The following is a 13,351-nucleotide window of genomic DNA, read 5'->3' on the forward strand; positions in this document are numbered from 1 at the left end:
ATTGCACTAAAAGACCACCACAGGTTAAGGGCTGGGGAAACATCTGGCTCCAGTGGAGATAGTGATGGCCCCCCACAAACCTCAGACACAACCCAGGCCTGTCAACTCCCCACTTAAGGCATCCTATCACCTGGAAGAGGTGCCTCCAGGGACTGAGGTCACCAAAACAGTGCCTACAAAGAACACCTATTAAGAATAAATTTTGACAGCAATTTGTAGGAACAGTTCCCTCATTTCCCGGTCTCAGGGAAGAGTCCTAAGGCTCCTCAAGGAATTGATATTCGTTTGCCCTTCCTCTGATCTCAGTGGAGGAAAAGTCTGAGAAAGAGCATGGAACACAGCTTCCAGAGAAAACCTGCTATTCAGGCGCACCACCCTGAAGAGCGATTTTTTTTAAAAGCTCAAAATAACTTGCCTCTCAAGTGCTCCCCATCCCCCAGCCAAGTCTTTTCCTCCATTAGCCAGCAGGGGCAACACTTCATCCAAAAATCATCATTTTACTTCTGCAGTATCTGTACAGGGTCTTAGAAATGAAAGGAACCTTAAGAAACATGCTGGGAGGGCCGGCCCCGTGGCTTGGTGGTTAAGTGCGGGCGCTCCGCTACTGGCGGCCCAGGTTCGGATCCCGGGCGCACACCGAGGCACCGCTTCTCCGGCCATGCTGAGGCGCGTCCCACATACAGCAACTAGAAGGACGTGCAACTATGAGGTACAACTATCTACTGGGGCTTGAGGGGGAAAAAAAAAGGAGGAGGATTGGCAATAGATGTTAGCTCAGAGCCGGTCTTCCTCAGCGAAAAGAGGAGGATTAGCATGGATGTTAGCTCAGGGCTGATCTTCCTCACAAAAAAAAAAGAAACATGCTGGGCTGGCCTGGTGGCTTAGCGGTTAAGTGTGTGCGCTCCACTACTGGCGGCCCGGGTTGGGATCCCAGGCGTGCACCGACGCACCGCTTCTCCGGCCATGCTGAGGCCGTGTCCCACATACAGCAACTAGAAGGATGTGCAACTATGACATACAACTATCTACTGGGGCTTTGGCGTAAAAAAAGGAAGAGGATTGGCAATGGATGTTAGCTCAGAGCCGGTCTTCCTCAGCAAAAAGAGGAGGGCTGGCATGGATGTTAGCTCAGGGCTGATCTTCCTCACAAAAAAAAAAAAAACGAAAGAAAAAAAAAAGAAACATGCATGACCACTAGAATAGCAAAACAGCTATGCCACAGCTTGCTGGTGGAAACTCTGGGAATAGGCCTTGGCTATCCCAACTCCCACCTGGGGCTTTTTGCTTTCATTTGTCTTTTCTTAACAAACATTTATTGTGTACCTACAAAGGCAAAAGGAAACAGACAACCATGCTTTGACTCGGAAAACTTCTGTCTCAACAATGACACACATCCTTTCTGCTCAAATTTCATTAACCAAAGCAAGTCACTGGCCATGCCCAATTTCAACAGGCAGGGATGGATTATCCTCTCACGGAAAAGGCATCAAATATTTGTGGACAGTAAGATAGTCCCCCACAAGATTCCAGGATCCAGAACAAGGCTTGCTTTCACCCAAATTGGTTAAGGAGCTAGGTCCCCAGAAGATGAATTATCCACAGAAGTGAGGCAACCACAGCTCCTCATACCTCAACCAAAAGTAGAGACACTCTGAGGACATGCACACTAATAAAGAGCAAAGGGAGAGCTCTCTGGAAGCTTTTTGGGGAGAATAATACTTTTTCCATCCCTGGGAATTCAAGGACATATATACATGAGCCCCTGAAATATGACCTGAAATTTCCATGTATACACAAATATTCAACTGGATAGGTGTAAGGTGGTAAGGATGAAACACATCACCATGATGGCATCTGCTCTTGTCCTTCTCCAGTATTCTAGACCCTGGAGCCAGAAATCTGGGTATATTTGCCTTCTCTTCTACCTTCCCATGCCCAACTTTCCGTTGCTTAACACACATCAACAGCTTTCCATTATTTTTATTCTAAAGATTAAAATCTTAACTATTGGTTCCATGTTCTCTCTGCTCCAGACACGGCCTTCTTTTAATTCTTTAGCATCACCATGCTTCTTCCAACCACAGAGCCCACATGCTATTCCCATGGTATGGAACATTATTCCCTACCTTCTTCATCCGCATAATTCCTACTCGCTTTAGATCTTGGCTTATTGCCATTGCCTTCAGAAAGTTTTCCTTGACTTCCCTGACCGAGTCGATCTCTCTAGATTATTCATACAACAAATATTTTTTGAATATTTACTAAGTACCAGGCATTGTCCTAGTTGCTGGGAACATAAAGGAAACAAAACAATCAATGTGGCAGGAAGGACAATAAACAATAAATATAAACCCTGTCAGGTATGATAGGTGCTGTGACCCACAAATAAACAGAGTAAAAGACAAAAGAACAAGAGCACTGTTTTAGATAAAATAGTCAGGGAATCTCTCTCTAAAGAGATGACCCTTAGGGCCCCAAATGAAGTGAAGGACCAAGCAATGCTATCTGGAAGAAAAAAGTTCCGGGTAGAGGAACAGCAAGTGTAAAGGTCCTAAAAGTAGAGTGTTGGAGGCACAGCCATAGGCTTATGATCTATTTCCGTACTGTGTATCTTATCTTAGCACTTATCACAGTTGCAATTGAAAGCATTCATTTATATTATCTGACTAACGCTCATTGCTCTTCTAGAATGTTAATTCTAATGACGTAGGACAGGAACTGTGTCCATTTCTTGCTCACCATTGAACGTTGAATTTCCTGTGTCCTGCCTGATGCCTAGCACCCAGTAGATCTTTGATAAACACTTGTAGAGTGAATGGAGAAACAATGACTAAATGAATGCGTGACAAAGCAGATCCCCAGATGACCACATAATGTAGGTGTTGTCTGTGCCTCACCCATATACCCTCAGAGCTCACCTATAAATGCCAAGAGCCATTTATCCTGCAAATCTATGCTGGAGGACTTTTTTTCAGACCAAGATAGAATGCTTGGAACAGCCTTCTACTGGTGCCAGATGGAGAGTCAGAGGATAAATATATCCCAGTTTCCTTGTCCCTTGAATGGGATAACTCTTAGGCAGTAGTTCTCAACCCTGGGTGGTTTTTGTCCCGTAAGGGACATTTGGCAATGTCTGGTGTCTTTTTGGGTTGTCACAACTTGCGGGGGGCGGGGAGGAGGGGTGGAGATGCTACTTGAACCAGTGGGTAGAGGTCAGGGATGCTGCTAAATATCTGCCAACACACAGAACAGTCCCCTACAACAAAAAATTATCCAGCCCAAGATGTCAACAGTGCTGAGGTTGCAAAAGCCTGCTCTAAAGTCTATGTTCTTCGCAGTGTCCCAGAGTCTCGAGCAGAAAGGAGCTCCGGCTGCCCACAGTGGTAGCTCGTGTGATAACACACCAGTTACTACTGGCTTCCTTCCCTGGCTCACTTCCCGCTCCCCTAGGGGTATTTCCCGGGATCATTTCCCAAATAAACTACTTGCCCTCAAATCCTTGTTTCAGGGTCTGCTTCTGGCTGAACCCAAACCATAAAATATCCCTCAAACCTTGTATTTCTCAGCACACCAGTCTCTCCTACTCTTTGGCTACATAATAAGCCACAGGGCTGGCCTAGGAAACCCCAAGGAGTAAGCAGGTGAGACTGGCTTCTGAAAATGGCAGCAGCTGGTCTGTAGCTCTTAAGTACAGGCTGATCAAGTGTCTGCTTGGGAAAAAAGGCTCTTTTCCTACTGGTACCCTTGGAGAGTCACTCAGTTTGGACAGTTAGCTGGCCCAAAATGGTGGAAAGGAGAAAAAATGCTGGGGCAGGAAATCAGAGATCTGGTTTAATCCTGCCTGTGCTGCTAACTGGATCCCTCCCATGGCCAAGTCCCTAACTTGTCTTGTACTCAGTTTCCCCATCTTAAAATGAGTATTTTGGGTGAGATGATCGCTGAGGATTCTTTGAGCCCTAGCATTCTACAATTTTAAGAAAAAAATCACTCACCTTCCATGGCCCCTCCACCAGGACCCCAAGCACTGTCTGCTCTGCCCAGAGGCCTCTTTCCCTCCTGCCTGACGGAGCAGCACACCACGTGGCAGGCCTCCCTTCCCCTCTCCTCTTCTGTTAACACTCATCCACACGCTTGCAGTTCAGTACAGCTCTTAAAAATTGGCACATCCCTGGGCTTCATTTCCTACAGACAAACAAGGCACAAAGACGTCTGCTCACTTTCTCAAGGTTGCAAAGTTGCAAAACTCACTCCAAGTCCATGACACCCACCGCCACCCCCACCCACACCCCCACTCAAACAACTGGACAAATACACCTGAGCATGCACTGGTTACACACTGGATGGAGGGTTTTAAGTGCAAAGGAAAAAAAAAACCTTTCTCCTTTTTAACAAAAAAGCTTAGGGATTGGTGCATTCTGATTGAGAATTACCAAGTAGGTGCTATACAGATGATCAATTTTTGAAGAATTAGAAAACAAAAGCCCACATAATTTGAAACCCACACTGTATGGAAGTGTATATATTCTTGATGGTTCCAAAAGTGTTTCAGGATGGCAAAAATAACAAGAATTCCTGCCACTGGTTTGGCCCCACGTCATTTACAGTCTCAGTTTTCAAAAGGGTTGTGTCATATTCAGAAGAGCTGGGCATGTAATTTCAGTGAGGCTGCAAGAGTCAGTCAAGGCTGCAGAATTTAGAAAAAGGAATTATTGCTGTGTCTTTTCTTGATGAAAAAATAAGCATACTTTTCCTCCTCATTTATATTTTTAACAAAAATAGAGTTATTCAGGGAGTGGACAAACATCAAAAGTAAATGCTTTTATAAAGAGGTTTTATAAAGAGACCTCCATGTTCTCACGAGACCTCTCATTGGAAGAAGCAGCCAGGAGCACAGTGATTCGTGGCAATCCCAAAAAGCAGAAACCTACAAATGTAGAACCCCATTTCAACATGCATTTTAGAGGCCTTTGTAATGCTTCTAATAACAAATGCAAGTTCAGAACAGATCATTTTAAAAAAATATCCGGGGCCAGCCCCAGTGGCATGGTGGGTTAAATTCGGTGTGCTCTGCTTTGGCAGCCTGGGTTCAGTTCCCGGGCACAGACATACACCATTCGTGGCCATGCTGGGGTGGTGACCCACATACAAAATAGAGGAAGATTGGCAACAGATGTTATCTTAGGGTGAATCTTCCTCAGCAAATTAATTTATTAGTTAATTAATTAATTAAAAAATATTCAAACTGAAAGAGTAAGGCTTTAGGGGTCAGGATGTTAAAAGTGATTTGATGACCATTTTTAATCCATTAGAAAGTGCTTTTATCCGCATGATTTCACTTGATCTGGCCAGCATCTCTTGGGAATATAGTCATGAACTCAATTCTCATTAAAATCTGGTCATTTGAGATAAACAGAATTAAACTTCGAGAGAAGTAGGTTGTGTTCTGCCACTCAAGCCCATGATTTCATAGGAGTTTCTCTAGATCCCTGACAGTGTGCCTTTTAAACAATCGATGACATTCTGCTGATATTAAAAGCAAAGTGAACATCTAAAAATAGTTCAAACCAGAATATCTTCTCTTGATTTTCATGAGCAGGCCCAGAGTTTGAAATCGCATGTAAAGTCTACCAAAAAAAAAAAAAATCTATTTAGGAATTGCAATCAATCATTTTCTTTCCTCCCCTCCCTGCCCCCCTTCATCTTTCTGGCAGATTAATCTGAAGAACTCTGCCTACTCATCTCATTTCCTGTGTATACACACCCTGTAGACACATACAAGCAGATCACTATCACTCTTGGAGTGATTGTGGACCAAATGTTATTTTCACCTTCTCCAGCTTCACACTGTCTCATTCTGAAGACTCTGGCTGTCCATCTGTCCTTCACATCTTGGTGGTATTTTTAGCACCATTTCCTTCCAGGTCTGCCTTTCTCCTGTCAGAATTCCCCTGACAAGGAGATAGTTGCCGTCTACCTTTTTCTACCTTCAGCAGATAATGTTCATTCAGAGGGATAATTCTTAAGATGTCTTAGTAGAGTAACCCCAGTCATCTGCTATGTCTGCCAATGATGATGAAGACGAGGAGGAAGAGGAAGGAGGAAGGGGAAGATGAGAGGAGGATAACATAGCAGTAAAGAAACAAAGATATCTGCAAGTTTCTTGCAGGTAGGATCTGAGTTTTGCTCATCTTTGAATCTTTGCCTCTTAACATCATGCCTAGCACATAGCAAGTGCGTATTCAATGTTTAGAAAATTAAATAATATAAAGAAAATGAACAGAGATGGAAAAGAGTGAAGTCTGAAAAAATAGAGAGAGAAAAAGAAAGAATTAACTTATTCCTGGCAGTAAGAGGAGACAGTAAATAAAGCACAGTTTGTGGAGTCAGAATGATTGGTTTGAATCTTAGTTCTGGAACTCACTAGCTGTGTCATCTTGGGCAAGTTTGGTAAGCTTTCTAAGCCTAAATTTCCTCAACAGTAAAATGAGGATTATTATAGCACCTACCTCATTGGGTTGTTTGAGGATTAAATGTAGTAATACATGTAAATAACACTCCACAAATGTTAATTACTATTATTTTCTTCATCATCACCATCATCATGGCAGAGTGAGGACACCATCTCCTAAAGTCACTATTACCCATTGGTTTTGAAACTGGGTCTCTTCTAGAAATATCTTGATTTGATAACCAGTGAAAAATTAAGTCTGTTTTGTGTATGCTCATTGACTGTTACTCAGGAGGAAATTTACCATGTTAATTTCATGTTCTCACAGTGGTTCAGGACATGGTGGAGTACATTAAGAACTTCTGTTGAAGTTTTGATATTTTAATCAATTAATTTAACATTTCTTCTGAATGTTCAAGGCATAACCTAAGAATGTGAAGCAGATGAACCTTTCATCATGGTATTAATCGCATTACAGTGAATTTCACTTCCTGGAATGTTCTCTTACATCCCAGAATACTTCCAACAGCCAAACCCACACAAGCTTGGCAGGGACCCAGGGCTCACGGGTGCTCATTCACCTGACAAGCAATCACACTTCATTTGCAATGAGGAGGAATTCCCTTTCTGATGACAGATTCACTTCAGGGACACACCTGCTGGGCTGGGCACTATCTCATGACCACTCAGGGGAACTGATCCAACAAGCTTTCCCAACCAGCAGGTAAACATCCGTCTCGGCTTATCCATCCACATCCTCAAGGGAATGAATGCAGATGGATCAGGGAGTTTTCTAGGGAGGACCAGAGGTGAGAAAGACCAGAAGGAGGCATTAGGATCTATGTCTTAATCCCATGTCCATCCACCAATTTTTATTTCCCACTCACCCACCCAACAATAAAATATATACTTGCTAGGAAAAAACAAAAAGAAAAAGGACTGGTGACTGGTGCTGAATCACCATCTACTCATACACTTGTTTTACAAAATTACTACCCTAGCGTTATAATTTTTTATAGGTTTTTGGCCCTCCTCTTCCCTCACCTATTCCATGGAGCTAGTCTAATCATATAACCTTTTACCCAGATCAGAATCATGGGCTTGATGATCAAGAGTTTTTTTAAATGAAAGAAAAAAATAATGACCACCTATGTCGTGGTACACAAAGTCTACAGATTACAGGAAACACATTGCTGTTAGTGTTTGATTTTAACAAACTTTTCTTCAAATCTGTGATTCTCATCATTGCAACAATCTCTTTCTTTGAAACTCCAGGAATGAAGCTGGGAATGACAGCAGCTCATCTTAATTGCACATAATAATTATAACGACAGGATTCATATTTGACAAGTTAAATCCACAAGCAAGGAACTCTATTTCCACTTACAAGAGTAAAAAAAATATGCTACCCAATAAAGAGCAGCTTAACAAGAAAGAATTTTCATTTGACATAGACTGACAAGGAAGGAGCTTAAAGAGGAAGTCACAGCCTCCAGAAGATATCCTGCCCACTCAAGACTTGGTCAGTCAACCTGGAATTCACTAGCTGTGAGTTCCCCTAAAAATTCCCATCCTTCATCACAGTGCTGGACAAGCTCGGATTGAGAGTCGCAGCTTGAGGGACTGTCTCAGTCCCTTCAGGCTGCTATAACAGAAATACCACAGACCAAGTGGCTCAAACAACAAACACATATTTGTCACAGTTTTGGAGGCAGAGAAGGTCAAGATCAAGCTGCTGGCAGATTTGGTGTCCAGTGAGGACCTGCTTCCTTGTTCATAGATGGCCATCTTCTTACTGTGTCCTCATATGGCAGAAGGGGCCAGGGAGCTCTCTAGGGTCTCTTCTATAAGGGCACTAATCCCATTCATGAGGGCACCACCCTCATGACCTAATCACCTCCCAAAGGCTCCACCTCCAAATACCATCACACTGGGAGTCAGGTTTCAACATATGAATTGGAGGGGACATGAACATTCAGTCCATTGCAGAGACTGAGTTCACAGACCTGCAATACTGGATGAACCTGAATAGCTTACTAAAACATTCTATTGCCTTTTTCTTTCCATCTGTGACATGGAGAAACTACCCACCTCACAGCATTGTTACGGGGAACAAATGATTTCATGCGTGAGGGCGTCTAGTAAACTAGCAAGATAACATTCAGCTAGAGCAATTAGGGAAGGCATTACGGCAGAGGGAAGGTCCAAACTGAGTCTTAAAAAGGAGCAAATTCTTAATAGGTAAAGAGAAGGGGAATAACTTGGCAGGTAATGATCACGATAGCAGCAAGGACAATACAGGTGCCAGGAGTGAATTAGACTAGTCGGGGCAGGGCAGAGTGCTGGAGTCATGGGAAATAGGTCTTTACTTGGGCCTTCCATTTGGATGTCCACAAGGATCTTGGGGTTAATATTTTACAAAGTAGTATTTTGCATAAAAGTTTGATAAAATCTTAAACCACACAAAATCTAATTTTCCATAAGACATGCATGTTCCTGCCCAATTTTATTGACAAGCAATGCTCCCCATAATGATCAGTCCCTCGAGTCACTAAACCAGAGGTTCTCAAAGCGTGGTCCCCAGGCCAGCAGCATCAGCATCACCTGGTATGGTGTAGACACAATAATGGCCCCCCAAAGATGTCCACATCCTAATCCCTGGGACCTGTGAATATATTATGTTACATGGCAAGGAGGAATTAAGTTTGCAGATGAAATTAAGGCTGCTAATCAGATTACTTTAAAGTAAGGAGATTATCCAAGTGAACCCAGTGTAATCACCAGCACCCTTAAACCAGGAAGAGGGAAGCAGAAGAATTAAGAACCAGAGACATGGCATCTTGAGAAAGACTCAACCAGTCATTGCTGGCTTTGAAGATGGAAGGAGGCCATGGGCCCAGGCATGCAGGCAGCGTCTAGAAGCTGGAAATGGATTCTCTAGATGCAAGGAAATGGATTCTTCCCCAGAGCCTCCACACAACCCTGCCAACACCTTGATTTCAGCCCGGTGAGATCCCTTTTGGACTCTGTCCTCCAGGACTATAAGATAATAAATTTGTTTTGTTTTAAGCCACTAAATTTGTAGTAATTTGTTACAGCAGCATTAGAAAACTGATACACCTGGAAAGTTGCTTAAAAAGGCAAATTCTTTGGCCACACCCCCAACCTACTGAATCAGAAAATCTGAGGGTGGGGCCCAGCAGTCTGTCTTGAAACAAGCCCGGAGGTGATTCTGATGCAGGCCAAGGTTTGAGAGCCACTCACTAGACTAAGCAATCACAATTATTTCCCTGAAGCAAACACATTGAGACACAGATCCCCATGAAAACTCAAACTGATAATTAATGACTTGATTAACCATGATAAAATCTACCAGCGCCATGTCCTGCCTTGACAAGCATAGAATAGGAAACCCAACCAAATAATTGGTGATTCAGATTCCTTCCAGGCTCAGGGTCCCCATGTGGAACACCAGTAATAAATGTGCTCTAGTCCCAAAACCTATCCTGGAAGTTCCTTTTTTAATTCCTTCCCTGATTCTAGCTAGACGTGTCAAGGTGGAGTCATTTGCCTCTTTCTCACTAAACTCAAGAACAGAGGGGAAATGTGGGTGGGTGAGGGTCCAAGTAAATCAGTGATTTATGATGACCCCTTCCAGGAAGGAGAAGTAGACTTCGTTTCCTAGACTCAAAGACACTGAGGGTGGGGGTTCTTATAGACCATGAAGCTGGTTCTTCCATCTTGAGTGTAGGTCCTGCTCACCCTCACCACCACAGCATTGCCACCAGTGGTCAGTCAGCCTCAGCTTGAATATCTCCAACAACAAGGACCTCACTACCTCCCATGGCAAACTAGTCCATTCTGAGAGGGCTCTAAATGTGAGATCCAAAGTCCACTCATCTGGCAGCTGGTTTTCTTTGGAGCTCATGCTTGATTTCTTTTTGGCCTACACTGAATTCTTTGAAGTCTCAGGTGCACACTCATATGCAAGACTGAAATAGGGCTAGGTTGCAGCCTCCACTACACACATTGGCTTGTTTTCTCAGCACTGTTAGCCTCCACTGACCTCAAAGGGAGGCATGTATGTAAGCTGGGCAGGAGGTAGACATGGACCCTGTTAAAGGCAAAGTGCTTTAAAAGCCTTTGATGAAAGGCATTAAGGCTTGAAAGGGCTGTTTCTGAAATACTACACCTCCCTTTTAAGAACTCTTAAGATCTAGAGGGTGATACTCTCTCACCCCAGAAGAATTCAAGCATGAACGTTCTTAGAGCCTCCAATAAAGAATCCAATCCATCTCCCCAGATGCTCATTTCCACAAAAATTACGTAGTTGGATCTTTATTTTTGTTTTTGTTTTTTTTTAAGGAACAAACTAAACCATGCTAAATAATATCTCAGAGTTAAATAACCATTAGATGAGTACTGACAAGTTAAAATAAAAGCCCAATAGTTCTATTTAATACACATAACTATAAATAGAAAACCCCAAGCCATTCTTGCTTTACTTATTAATTTATTAATCCAATTGTTTTGTGCATCTATTATGGGCCGGGCACTAAGCCAGGTACCAGAACATGATGATGAACTAGACAGACACAGTACCTACCCTCTTGAGGGTTGGAGACTCCATTTATCCATCAACTCATCTATATTCATATGGTCCTGCAGCATTAAGATCAGATGCTTTTATCATTTATAAAATAGTTTAGGGAAAGGTGCATGTTGTATTGGAATGCACCTGGATCCTTGAATCAGGTGGCTAAATGAAGTTATGTTTTGTTTTTAGAGAAGGAAGTTAAAAACCCAAGACAAAATAGTCCTTGGATTTTCCGGATGCTGCGTGTTAAATACATAAAAGAATCTCATTGCTATTCATTGCTATACTGGTCTCTTTATGGAAACGACTGGTGTCCAAGAGGGCCTTATTTATAGGATGCATTCTTTTTTTTTTTTCCTTTCTTACTCTATGTCGTGATGTTTATTCCATTCACAAAGTGTTCAAACTTGGTGGCCAGTGTCACTGGACATCAGCCAGTGAGCCCACAGTATTCCCTGTGGCCTCTGCCAACCACTGGGGACTGGCTTCTCTCATTCTACTTTTTAGCAAAAAGGTATGAACTACCAGTTGCTGTCATAGCACCAGCCCTCATATCACTACGCCAAAATGCTAGCATCATCTCTGGATTCTTCTACACACCCAATCCTGGGAGATCAGAAGACGCTTATAATATACAAATTCTTCTATAAAAACAGAAGATCTGCTCTTCTGGATCAGGATACTAGCTGTGACAGAGACCACAAGAAGCATCTTATGGAAGGACACAGTTGTCCTCTTCGATGTGAACTCAAAAAGTCAGATTAGAACTCAAAAAAAATAAAAATCTCTGTTCCCTCCACAGCCAGCTCTATAAACACATAACCCGGATTGATTTATATTTCTAGAACTTGCCTCAATTTTTGAGTAGTGAGAAACAAAAGTGCATTACCTACTATATGAAGTGGGGCTTACTTATATTATCTTAAATTCACCTTGCAAAGAATACTTCTTTAGAAATTCAGGACTTGTGAACTCTTCATTGTTGCATCCTCTCAGCCTTTACCTTTCTAGGCTGAATAATACTGACCTTTTCACTCTGTTTTCGTAAATACAGCCCCTGCCTCTCCCTACCCCCTTCCATCTTCTCACTCCCCTATATTCATGCTTAGATTTTGTTTATCTCCCCATAGCCTTCTTTTCTAGATGCATCATTTCTTTCTTGTGGCACAGTGCCTGTGGCACTGCACAAAGTTTGCCAGGGGTGAGCCCATCTTTCTCTCCCACAATGGTAAGACAATGCTATTTAGTTTCCAATACCCTTAAATGATGACCAGACTTTGTTGGCTTTTTGTAGCCAATGTCTTTATTGGTTCACATGTCCTTTTCCAGGTTATATCTGGTGATCCAGAGCCTATTATTCCACCTGAATAGTTTAGATTATCTTCCCACAAATTCAAGACCTTTGTCTATTTTGAACAAGAAAAAGGAGAAACTAGAAAAAACAATGGCTCACCTCAGTTTCTATTTTTAATGATGAAATGGAAAAAATACTGCTAGATGCCCAGCATGAGTCTAGACGGAGTAGTTCCAAGAGTTCTCACTGTGACAGCCTCGCTCACAGAGCCCACAAGATACTAACAGAGTTTCTGAAACAGACTCCCATAGCATCGGTGAGAAAAACAGCTCTCAGTCTGAGGAAGATTATATGGAGAGAAGGAAAGAAGTTGAAAGCATCTTGAAGGAAAACTCAGACTGAATATGGGATTGGTCAAGTCGGCCAGAAAATATCCCCCCCAAGGAGTTCCTCTTCAGACACCCAAAGCGCACAACCACCCTCAGCATGAGAAACACGAGCGTTATGAAGAAAGGGGGCATTTTCTCCGCAGAATTTCTAAAAGTTTTTCTTCTGTCTCTGCTGCTGTCTCATCTGCTGGCCATTGGACTGGGGATCTATATTGGACGGCGTCTGACAATCTCCACCAGCACCTTCTGATGAAGAACTGGAATCCAGCTTTTTTCATGGAGCGGGATTTATATCGGAGCTTGCAGTTTAGCTAACTGAAGAGCTCTCTTGGTCCTTGGGTGGCTGCACCACTTGTGTTTATTTGTTCTGTAAATGCAGTGTTCCTAATTTAGTGAAATGAAAGATAGACACTAAAACCACGCTAATCTATAATCATACCTATGGGATCAATTAATAAGCATGTCATATTAATATCTACTGTAATAATTGGGTAGTAAATTTTCTTTGGATGTTATAAATATCTAAGTATGAATAATTTTAACATACAAGTCATGATGTACGTAGTATTTTAACAAAAATTATCTGCAACATTAATTTGGTTGGAAGACTTTATATTTTGGAA

At 42.5% G+C, this 13,351-nt stretch overlaps 1 pseudogene; it reads left to right on the plus strand.

Annotated features, from left to right (window-relative positions):
• The first annotated feature begins 11,612 nt into the window (after nt 1-11,612).
• On the plus strand, nt 11,613-13,024 carry LOC131418939 (BCL2/adenovirus E1B 19 kDa protein-interacting protein 3-like; annotated as a pseudogene).
• The last annotated feature ends 327 nt before the right edge of the window (nt 13,025-13,351 follow it).

The sequence above is a fragment of the Diceros bicornis genome, chromosome 20 (genome assembly GCF_020826845.1).
Source record: "Diceros bicornis minor isolate mBicDic1 chromosome 20, mDicBic1.mat.cur, whole genome shotgun sequence".
Taxonomy (NCBI): Eukaryota; Metazoa; Chordata; class Mammalia; order Perissodactyla; family Rhinocerotidae; genus Diceros; species Diceros bicornis.